Raw genomic sequence first — 10804 nt, forward strand, 5'->3', positions numbered from 1 at the left:
AAATTACTATAAAAACTGCTATAGCTGTGTATGACCAACAGACATGTTTAATGATTTAACAGAGAGGCTTCCAGAGAACTTTGTCGGCTGTTACATATTTGTTAAACACTTTATATTCATTCTCAAGTACAGGGCTGGCCAGAGGCATTTCTTCATAAATCTCTGTGAATTGTATGAAAGGTAGTTTGTGAGTCATTTTTAATGGCAACTGGCAGTGACTTGACATATTTAATGATTTAAGTAAGATATTTCCAAAGAAATTACTGAAATGTTAAATATTTGTAAATCTTTCAGGGATTCAGTTTCAGGGCTGGTCACATGCCAGGTCAAAGGTTGTCACGACATTTCTTTGTTTTTCACTCAATCTGTAGGTTCATATACTTCAGAGTGGCAAAATTACCTGGGACCTAAGGGAGTACTCAACACTCCGCCATCACCTGCTCATTAAAAGCCCTTTTTGAGCACAATTACACCCAAGGGAGCGAAGTAAAGAATCAGGTGGCCCTAACCAAGCCCTCCACCTTCTCCAAGTGTGCTGGTCAGTGTGGGTAGCCCCAATCTTTATTCCTAGGTTCTGGTAGAGTCTAATTTTGACATTCTTGGCCAGGCTCTTTGCAGCCATGAAAACTGTTGCATTGCTGCATGAAAATAGCAATACAAGAGTTTTCACTGCACCCTCCTTGCGACACTATGGATGCGCCATATTTAATGTGCGGTGCATCATGTCGCAAGGGGTTACAAATACGTCAGTATTTCTAACCTATCTGTCGGCTCAAAACTGACGCATTACTAGAGTTGTGTCAGAAGTGTGACACAACTTCAGCAATGCATGGGGGAGGCCTATCTTTAATGTAATGCATCACTTTTACGCCTTCCAAGAAGCAGGCACAAGGTTTTGATGGAATGGCATTCTAGAAGTGTCGCAGTGATATCTCATAGATTTCACTGCACCACTCTTATGAGTCTTTGTTGCGTGGGAACGTCCACCCTCCATACATTATACCTGACACAGGTATATTGTGGCGCAGGGCTTTACAAGGCGATGCATTTGCCTAGATGCTTCACCTTGTAAATATGCTGCAATGTGATGCTTTGTTTACACCGCCGCTGTGTCACAACAAGTGAAGCAAATGCAGCGCAAAAGTGTTGCAAGGGCCTCATAAATAAGCCCCCCTGTTCTTTATCTCAAAGTTGCCTTTGTCTACAGCCCTATGATGCGAGTTCATCTATGGCCACAGAAAATTGACTCAGACTGTTTAGGACTATAGATGCTTCACTCCATGACCCTCACCAGATGATTCGTGACAACATATATTTCACTGAATAGTATTTTGGACCACACTTTGATATGTATTAGATGATGGGGGTTTTGACTCCACCACTGACAATATGGCAAATAAATAGGGGTAATAAAGAAATTCTGCTTCTTCCTCTTTCACTCTAAATGAGGGGTCAGTGGCTTCTACTCAGACCTTGTGGGCACCAATCAAGTCTTATGCTCAGGGACAGATGATGAAAGATATCGCACTCATTAAATGAATATGACAGAGATGCAATGGCTAGAAAGCTGGGTTTCACCGTCTGAGCTGGAGTTCCATAGAACTCTATGTGGCACCCTTGGACGTTCTCCAGTACCCACTGATATGCGGTTATCTCTTCTCATTTGTGTGCGAATAGGCGTAACCTCCCCACCCAAGCTGAATGGTGATGACAAAATGTGAAAACAACAGTTGATGGACAGAATGCAGAACAATGTCATAAATTCACCCCAGTACAGAGATCTGGGCCTAAATGCATTGTTTTAGTGCTCACCATGCCGTTCCAGTTTGAACCCAGCCATATGCAAATCAGTCTTGACCCTGTGCCTCATGGAAACAGTCCAGCCCGAACTGCCAAGCCAGGTCCTCCCTAGACTGGAAACAAGCATCCTAGGACCGGTTTCGGGGTTTCACTCCTCTTCAGCCAGGATAGCTTGATTCCAGTGGCATAGAGAGCACGGGACCCACGTCTGGGAATACCCTTCCCACTTGGGGTGACAAATGCAAAAACAACAGTTGATGGACAGAATGCAGAACAATGTCATACATTCACCCCAGTACAGAAGTTCCTGGCTGAAGAGGGGTAAAACCCCGAAACCGGTCCTAGGCTGCTGAATTCCAGTCCAGGGAAGACATGGCTTTGCAGTTCGGGCTGGACTGTTCCCATGAGGCACAGGGTCAAGACTGATTTGCATATGGCCATGTCTGAACTGGGGTGGCATGGTGAGCAAAAAAACAATGGAATAAACCCAGATCTGTGACTGGGGGTGAATGTTTTGCCAATGTGCAACATTCCGTCCATCATCTTGTGTGTTTTGCTGTTTGCCCTATGAGGGAAGGGTATGCCCAGACGTGGTTCTTGTGCTCACTACGCCACTGGAGTCAAGCTATCCTGGCTGAATAGGGGTGAAACCCCGAAACTGGTCCTAGGATGCTTGATTCCAGTCCAGGGAAGAAGACATGGCTTGGCAGTTCGGGCTGGACTGTTCCCATGAGGCACAGGGTCAAGACTGATTTGCATATGGCCATGTCTGAACTGGGGTGGCATGGTGAGCAAAATAACGATGGATTAAACCCAGATCTGTGACTGGGGGTGAAGGTTTTGCCAATGTGCAACATTCTGTCCATCATCTTGTGTGTTTTGCTGTCCGCCCTATGTGAGAGGGGAATGCCCAGACATGGGTCCCGTGCTCACTACGCCACTGGAGTCAAGCTATCCTGGCTGAAGAGGGGTGAAATCCTGAAACCGGTCATAGGATGCTTGATTCTGGTCCAGGGAAGACATGACTTGGCAGTTCGGGCTGGACTGTTCCCATGAGGCACAGGGTCAAGACTGATTTGCATATGGCCATGTCTGAACTGGGGTGGCGTGGTGAGCAAAATAACGATGGATTAAACCCAGATCTGTGACTGGGGGTGAAGGTTTTGCCAATGTGCAACATTCCATCCATCATCTTGTGTGTTTTGCTGTTCGCCATATGTGGGAAGGGTATGCCCAGACGTGGGTCCCGCGCTCACTACGCCACTGGAGTCAAGCTATCCTGGTTGAAGAGGGGTGAAACCCCGAAACCGGTCCTAGGATGCTTGATTCCGGTCCAGGGAAGACATGGCTTGGCAGTTCGGGCTGGACTGTTCCCATGAGGCACAGGGTCAAGACTGATTTGCATATGGCCATGTCTGAACTGGGGTGGCGTGGTGAGCAAAATAACGTTGGATTAAACCCCAGATCTGTGACTGGGGGTGAATGTTTTGCCAATGTGCATCATTCCGTCCATAATCTTGTGTGTTTTGATGCAAAAGGGGTCCTACCATCGTATCTATTGCTGTTGTTGACTCCTCCTCTGGCTCGGTTATGCGTCCCTCTACCATCACCATGGGAAGGATAGAAGGTTCCCTGATGGCCATCGTGTCATCCGTTGTTCCTCTTCGCTTGCGTCTGTTAGGGCCTTTGTAGGACTGGCGGCCGGAGGAGCTGCCCCTGCCTCTTCTGGCTCCTCCAGAAACCTTCTCCGGGAAGATCTTTGTCATTGAAGACTGGGCCTTGTCGAGGGCCGAGAACGTGGAGACAAACTTTCCCAGATCTTTGACGGAAGGTTCACCAAATAGGGTGCCCTTCGCTACCGGACCTGCATCCGAGGATAAAAGTTCCCCAAGCTTGGGGTCGATTTTTGAACAGCAGGGAATGACGATGTTCAGCAGAGATGACGCAGTTGGCATTGCCAAGAAGGCAGATCACCCTCTCCACCCAGCCCACTACGTTGTCTGGTGGGAGAGGTGTCCCTGACTGTTTCGCCTGTTCCACCAGTTCAATTATCTTGGTTAAGGGCCCCACTACGTCCAGAAGTTTGTCTGGGCATGACCGCAAGGACCTGTCTATCCCCTTCTTGAGGTCCCTCATGTATTTGGCGAAGAAGGTGCCTAATTTGGGGTCAATATCCTGGGTCGCTGTGACCTTATCACTTAGGGATGGTCTGGGGCAGTCCGCCCGTAGGTGGGCCCTAACATATTTACTAATGGGTTGGCAGAGTTTGCACGCCACATACTCCGCTACTTTTCTCTCAGGGACCGACTCCGCAGGGCGCGGTTGATATATTCCCTGGGATAAAACATGTCACTAGGGGCAGGGTCTCCCTCAAATGAATCTGAGTTGGGCAAATGTGGGTGCCAGAATCTGCCCGAGTCATGGGCCGCATCAGAGGTAATGTCATCATCCTCTAAGTTACCTTCCCCCAAATCAGGGAATCCCTCTTTGGGGTCAAAATCCATTGCGGCACCATCACCCAATACCCTGGGTTTTTCTTCCTCTCGATAGGCTGCATCCTTCAGCTTGCGCGCACTCTTATGGAAGACTTTAGCCAGTCGTCTAAAGTCCTCCAGGTGCCCAGCGTTACGCTTGCCGGCCTTGCGTTTGGGGACCGAGGTCATCCCACTAGGCCCAGCCCCTCCGTCCCCCAGTTTTCCTGTGCCTTTGTATACTTGGGACGACAGTTTGGTGACACGCTCCTGCAGAGGAGCAAGCACCTGAGAGATGGCCTGGATAAGGAGCTTGTCCACCTCTACAGGAAGGCGTCACTGGTGGGGGGCAAACCTCCTCAGAGGTACATGAGGGTGAATAGTTGTGGTCCCTCTGGGACTGCATCTTTAAGGGTGAGAGCATCACTATGCCCTGCAAATGTTATATAAGGGCATCCCCCTGGCTGGTGCTCTGAGGTGGTGGTTGAGTTCTTATTTACCTTCAAGGTGACAAGCTTGCCACTCGTACAGCACTCGCGGTGTGTCACCACCAGAAAATCAACTTTTTAGACTAAGCCCTTCAATCGTACTGCCTCTGCAGTGTCAGACGAGGCCTGGAGGGAAAAAGCAGATACCGGGAAGACCGTTCTACCTCCCTCAGCGCTGCGCAGCCGCTGCAATGTTGACAGAGCTGCTCCGCTGCAAAAGGAATTCGATGAGAAGTGCAAAAGAGTACCACATAACGCACCGACGTGGTAAAAGAGACACGCTCATCAGTTTGCCTGGCGCTGGGAATGAACCAATTTGCTATCAAGGTATTGCTTAAGATAAAGAACAAATACTCGCTGTAAACACACTTAATTAAACAATGCTACACCAGAAAGCCCAATGATCCCACTAACTATCCGGTCAGGAAGCAATGAAAAGGTGACTTAACTGACGTTGAGCAGTGAAGAAAGAGGAAGGACTATGGAATGATCTATATTATAAAGACTCTCAGACTATTACTTGATTGAGCTATTAGTTGCCATGGTTACTCCCTGTGGTTCATGGGAGTTGTAGTATTTTTGCAGTGTTTTTACTTTTACCTTTGAACTTCCTGTGATTTAAGATTGAAGAAAGTAATGCGTAATCCTTGCCTCCAGTCTTGACATAGAATACATGATTTGCCGTGAATGTCAGGTATTATTCTCATATGGCTGAGGAAGATAGTGTGAATTTATAGAAATATGCTCTAATTTTTGCTTCTAGAGCACCTTCCAGAACCTCTATGACAAAAACATCATTCATGAAATCCCAGCAGAAGATCAACATTTTTCACAGAGCAAAATCACCTAGAAATACAGCACAATTACTAAAATAAGTATGCTACCACCAACAAATGATTTTTATTGTAAGTAAAATCTATTAGCACCAGTTTAACATGCTCCTTTTTGTGACATTTAAAACCTGCCATTCACTACAATGCATTTCATTGTGTTTCATGTCCCAGAGTCCTGTAAGGGATGCCAAAGCATGTTTCCATGTTGTGGCCAGCCAATCAGGTTTATCAATAATGAGAACTTTTAATGTTCTAATAACTCTGTGCACTTCATGACAAGTACCACCAGATGACATCAAGTGCTCGAGTCTCTTGTCATGTTCCACAGACAACATAAGCATTCTGTGCATTGCGATTTCTTTTATGTTGTGAGAAATTGATTGGTGGGGCGTATATGTAGATCAGCTGTTCTACAGCAAAACATTTTTTGTGTACCAATAATTGGCTCCGTTTGATGAATCTCCATGAAGCGTTCCAAAATGGTGCTACTTTTTTACTAGTTTGTGCATGGAAAGTTTCGGTATGGTCCATCAAGAGGAGGTTGAGAAAAAAGGGGGTTCTAAAAATGCAAAGTTCCCATGCATTTTCCATAGACTTCTTTAGACACAGCTACAGCAAAAACTGCTCGACGGAATGACACCAAATTTGTCAGGTAGCTGGATCTTGGTCCACAGATTGTGCTATTTGTGATTTGGTGTAAATCTTTTCAGTAGTTTTTGAGAAGTTAAAGTTAAAAGATTAATGTGTATCTGGATGGTTGGATCGGCGAGAGAGTCGATCGATTCTTGCAGAAGCAGCAATTTAAAATAGAGCATTATGATAGGCCAAGGGAGCTTTCTTTCCCATCATCCATCTTGTTCCCGCGGGAGTCAGACTACTGTCGGAGCTAGCGCTCTGATTGGCTGCCAGCCATTACAGGACTCTGGGATTCAGCCCCCTGTCCTGAACAAGCTTTTTTTTTAAATATAAGGGGCAAGGTAGGGATACCCTGATCACCTAGGCCCCATGGAGGGGACACAGAGGGAACCCTTGTAGGAAACTAGGTTTTGTTGCAGTAGTCCCCCTACGTTTTGCCTGGTTTTGATGCAACTTTGTCTGAAGCACACTGGGTTCCTACTAACTAGGTCCCCAGTGCCAGTGTTCTTTCCCCCAAAAAAGACAACTGGTCACTTGATTCCCAAGTGGCCAGGCCTTCAGCACCTCTGTAAGTCCAAGAAACAAAAGCAACCAGAATGACCGACCGAGGTCCAGCTCAACCAATACACAGGTATTATTAATAATCTATCAAATAGGTGCAAAAACACTTCCTACATCCGTCATTCAAAGATGTGAAACGAATCAAAGCATAAATCCAAAGATGGAAGGTGCACTCATTGTGTTTGAACACATTAAATCAAATAGTCCAAATAGTATAGTATTTCTTTCCTTTTATTCTTGTTATTCTTTTTATTCTTATTATTCAAACACGAACAACGCACAGCCAACGCGTTTCGTTCCGTACAGGAACTTCATCAGGGCTGTAATAATCACAAACACAAAAGACAACATTTAAAAGAACATATATATGTGATAATCATAAAAACAAACATGTAATACATAACTACTCAATCTTTAGAAGAAATGGCACATAAAAAACACATACATATAAAAACTCCTAGACATGTGGATATGTACATATACATAATTATAACAAAAAAGAAAAAAAGTCATTACAAAGATACATACTTTAACATATAATTCAAACGACTGGACAGTACTTCATATTAACAAACGAATTGTGTACGGATGATACAAGGATCATATATAGCTAACATAAGGTATAAAGAAGAGAGAAAAGCAGGAAGAAGGGAAGAGAAGCAAAAGAAAATGTACAATTTAAAGTGAACAAGAAAGGTAAGAAAATATATAGGTGAGAATAGAATCTAAGAAATCAAAAAATACAATGGGCAAAGATATCTATATAGAAAGAGATAGATATATATAAATAATATAACCAAATCATTAATATTGTTCGTTGTTGTCACCCTCATCCACAGACGATGAGTAGTGCAATGTCTCAAGTATTTAAAACAATGATTAGTATAAAAACCAATCCGCGGAAAACCCACTAGCATCTCACCTCTTCAAGGAGAGTAGATTATAAGTAAAGTACTCCAAAGACGGTATATATGCTCCTTTAAGACTCGTTTCGTCTCAAACAGAATCAATAAGCCATAGGAAAAATATTACATTCCTATATGAGAATAAAACACATTATCAATAGAGTATAAAGAGTTTCTGGGCGAAAAATATCCCTGAATGGTAAAAAGAGAGATGTTAAGTCACAAACAATAAAAGATCAATAAAAAATCCACCTCAAGTGTTTAAATATAATAAAGATGACCAATGATAACCCAAAGGCTGCTTGTGATGACCAATAATGTCCAACCCAATATATTAGTCTTATCATACCAACAGGAGCCTATCAATATGGTGAGACATAAACCAATACAGTCACCATGGTACGTAAATGCATAGATAAAAATATATATTCAGACGCACGAATGAACCAATACGCTCACCTTGCGTGTTGTCATCTCATATGTCAATTAGTACACAAAATAGACCCTCATACGATCCAAATGATGAGATGCATTGAAGATAGCGATATTCCTAAAGGACGTGCAGTGTAAGCCTGTGTAAACACGAGAGGTAATATCAATGGTAGAAATTCATAATTACAATTAGAGGTCTTTTACACGTAATACATGGACCCCCAGAGAAACACCACAAACGGGATCATGACCCCCGAAAGTATTTAGAGATTTGGCAATATTGACAGAGGATGTTAAATATAATCCTGTCTCAAGACAGGATCTAATGTTGATTAGAAAGTGCGTCTGACGGACCCTTGCTCCTGGACTCTTGGCCTTGGGCTGTTGTACTGTCTCTAAGCCCACTGTTCGCCGGACCCGCTTCGCGGGTCCCGCTTCACCGGAATTGCCGCTGGGGAATCTGTGGAGAGGCTGTGCAGTCTGTGTTGTGCTGGGGCTTTTGGGCAGGGCTGCGAGCGTTTCAGCAGGGACTCCGTTTCCCAGGAGTCCCTGCCTGGCCGATTGAGAACACCTGGCCCGCTCTCCCTGTCAGCCTCGCCCCCTGCGCACAGAGTGTCTTAAAGAGCCTGCCTGCCTCTTACCTGCGGGATCCAATGTTGATTAGAAAGTGCGTCTGACGGACCCTTGCTCCTGGACTCTTGGCCTTGGGCTGTTGTACTGTCTCTAAGCCCACTGTTCGCCGGACCCGCTTCGCGGGTCCCGCTTCACCGGAATTGCCGCTGGGGAATCTGTGGAGAGGCTGTGCAGTCTGTGTTGTGCTGGGGCTTTTGGGCAGGGCTTCGAGCGTTTCTGCCGGGACTCCGTTTCCCAGGAGTCCCTGCCTGGCCGATTGAGAACACCTGGCCCGCTCTCCCTGTCAGCCTCGCCCCCTGCGCACAGAGTGTCTTAAAGAGCCTGCCTGCCTCTTACCTGCGGGATCCAATGTTGATTAGAAAGTGCGTCTGACGGACCCTTGCTCCTGGACTCTTGGCCTTGGGCTGTTGTACTGTCTCTAAGCCCACTGTTCGCCGGACCCGCTTCGCGGGTCCCGCTTCACCGGAATTGCGGCTGGGGAACCTGTGGAGAGGCTGTGCAGTCTGTGTTGTGCTGGGGCTTTTGGGCAGGGCTTCGAGTGTTTCTGCCGGGACTCCGTTTCCCAGGAGTCCCTGCCTGGCCGATTGAGAACACCTGGCCCGCTCTCCCTGTCAGCCCCGCCCCCTGCGTGTCACATCTGACCTATAACAGTGGTGCTTACTTCCGCTGCGCGGGAGCATCCCGGGAGAAGCCCGGGACAAGGGCGGGACTGTCTCGGGCCGTCAGGGGCCGAAGGAGGCTGGGCTGGGCCCGCTCCTTGACATTGCGCCTCCTGACTACTTGTTACAGTACGTTCCCTGTATCTAGAGATCTCTGGTGTTTGCTTATATAGTATTGTTTGTTTTTTAAAGCTCGTTGGCTGCAAAGTATGTCTTCTCCTTCAAATACCACTGCCCAGATCTCTACTCAGGCCGAGGTGGGGTCAGCCATCTTGGGTCCTCTAGACAAATACTTTAGTCGGGTAACCCAAGATATTGACAAAGAGATCGCTTTGGCGGAAAGGCGCGCCGAGCGTAGGTTATCTATTGAACTCCTTAAAATTCCTTTGGAGAAACGGCCACCTCAGGGTTTCCCGGCATTGGTTCCTCCCCTGTCATCCCTAACCCTGCCAGCTGTACTGGAAACGCCTTATGCTTTTCCCCCTTCACTAGAGCTGTTGGCAGGCTCGTCTGTGGGTCACGACGTGCCCATTTTGCCTTCTACCTCGTCCACTACACCAACTTGCTTACCTACAGGGCAGGTGACCACTGCCCAACCGAGTGTGTCAACTCACATGGTTAAAACTAAACCAAGTAACAAAAGAAGTGCTGCCCCGAAGAAGTGCTATCTTCCCAAACATCGAAAAAAAAAAAGTAAGGAAGGTTGGAATATGCCTGCGCCCTTCTTGCGAGCCTATTTGGGCTGGCTCTGGTGGGGTTAAGATTGTCATGGACGGAGTTGTTCCGGCTAGTCCCTTATCTAACATGAATGACCCCTCAGCGATGGTATAGGCTGAGACCTTATCTTCTGCTCCACCCCTGTTTTTCGAGTTGGAGAGGCTGATGAGGTCTCTCCTGACTCCTATTGAGGAACGAGTTAAAAAATGAGCTGATCGGTTAGATCATTTCGAGCAGGCTACTCTAGATAACTTTTTTCCACCAAATCCCTAATCAAGTCCCACCCTAGGACGGGGGATAGCATCAATCTTCTGAAACCAAATGGCCAGGCAAATGATGTGTCCATCGCTGAGCCTCCTCCCCCCGTAGTCAGCATTGCAAGTAGGCCTCAGTCGAAGGGGCAAATCCCCATGACTAATTTAGATTTGTCGGACCGTCCAAGTAGTAATACCACTAAAAAAAACAAGTTGCCTTATACTGTGGTTATGGGTAATAAAGATAGCTCCAAAAGTGGCAATCCTGTATCTAATGGTTCCCAACCCTCACCAAGCATTTCAATACCCCGTCCTGGCGTTCCTGTTAGGGGTAACAAAGACAGTTCCAAAACTAATAACACTGTATTGAATAGTTCCCAACCACTACCAAGTATTCCAACATCCCGTCCTGCTG

Source organism: Triturus cristatus, chromosome 2_2 (assembly GCF_964204655.1).
Source record: "Triturus cristatus chromosome 2_2, aTriCri1.1, whole genome shotgun sequence".
Classification (NCBI taxonomy): Eukaryota; Metazoa; Chordata; class Amphibia; order Caudata; family Salamandridae; genus Triturus; species Triturus cristatus.